Source organism: Eschrichtius robustus, chromosome 1, assembly GCF_028021215.1.
Source record: "Eschrichtius robustus isolate mEscRob2 chromosome 1, mEscRob2.pri, whole genome shotgun sequence".
Taxonomy (NCBI): domain Eukaryota; kingdom Metazoa; phylum Chordata; class Mammalia; order Artiodactyla; family Eschrichtiidae; genus Eschrichtius; species Eschrichtius robustus.
The window spans coordinates 42,477,110-42,478,576 of record NC_090824.1 but is presented as its reverse complement, the minus strand read 5'-3'; the positions used below and the strand labels follow the sequence as shown (position 1 = coordinate 42,478,576).

Sequence of the window (1,467 nt, the reverse complement as noted above, 5' to 3'; positions counted from 1 at the left end):
TTCTCTTGGCTCCCCTCCACTTCCCTCCCCTCTTTTTTTTTATTCCTCTTTAATTTAATTTAATTTTTTTTTTTTATACAGCAGGTCCTTATTAGTCATCAATTTTATCCACATCAGTGTATACATGTCAATCGCAATCGCCCAGTTCATCACACCACCACCCCCACCCCCCCTGCGGCTTTCCCCCGTTGGTGTCCATACGTTTGTTCTCTACATCTGTGTCTCAACTTCTGCCCTGCAAACCGGTTCATCTGCACCATTTTTCTAGGTTCCACATATATGCGTTAATATACGATATTTGTTTTTCTCTTTCTGACTTACTTCACTCTGTATGACAGTCTCTAGATCCATCCACGTCTCTACAAATGACCCAATTTCGTTCCTTTTTATGGCTGAGTAATATTCCATTGTATATATGTACCACCACGTCTTTATCCATTCATCTGTCAATGGGCATTTAGGTTGCTTCCATGAACTGGCTATTGTAAATAGTGCTGCAATGAACATTGGGGTCTTTTTGAATTATGGTTTTCTCTGGGTATATGCCCAGTAGTGGGATTGCTGGATCATTTGGTAATTTTTAGTTTTTTAAGGAACCTCCATACTGTTCTCCATAGTGGCTGTATCAATTACATTCCCACCAACAGTGCAAGAGGGTTCCCTTTTCTCCACACCCTCTCCAGCATTTGTTGTTTGTAGATTTTCTGATGATGCCCATTCTAAGTGGTGTGAGGTGATACCTCAAAAATATGGAACACTTCACGAATTTGTGTGTCATCCTTGCACAGGGGCCATGCTAATCTTCTCTGTATCGTTCCAATTTTAGTATATGTGCTGCTGAAGCGGGCACTCCCTCTCCTCTTCTCTTCTCTCCTCTTGTTTTCTTTTCAAGAATGCTCCATATGTTAAGGACCAACACTTATCAGGGTATTTGGTTGGAGTAACATCTTGTCCTTACTCTCATTTGGGGACCCATTTGTGGCCCAGGCATTTAGGCTGTCTGATGCCTTTCAAGTTGCCCCAAGACACTCAAGCTTTGGGTAAGCTGAGGATACTCCCAGTCCTACAAGAGAAGCATCCAGGTTTCTATACTTTATATTTTCAATGACTATGTAGGGTCAAGTATAATAGTTGGGGTGAGGAGTGTCTTTTGGCTGAAGATAGAATGGTGGGGATAAGAAATAATTCACTGATAATAATGTTAAGATGGAATTAGAACTTTACATTTTCAATCAATCAAAATTTTTGGAAAAGTTTTAATAACTTGAGAAAATAGTGCCTCACCTCAGTTTGCTCACTGTAGCACTCTTTTCTGTTGGTTTTATGTTTTCCTGGACAACAGTTTCAATAAGATGAATATATCATTGACCTTCCTCTATGGGTGTCTGGAAGAAAACAAAGGAATCATAAAAGAGTGTTACTATTCTTGCATAAAAACTGCTATAATACTACAAAGTGCTGTTCTGT

The 1,467-nt window shown here is 39.7% G+C and overlaps 1 non-coding gene across 1 annotated transcript; it reads right to left on the bottom strand.

Annotated features, from left to right (window-relative positions):
• Positions 1-743: 743 nt before the first annotated feature.
• On the bottom strand, positions 744-850 carry LOC137754226 (U6 spliceosomal RNA). Its single transcript, XR_011071775.1, has one exon. It is a non-coding gene; the product is annotated as a U6 spliceosomal RNA (small nuclear RNA).
• Between the last annotated feature and the right edge of the window lie 617 nt (positions 851-1,467).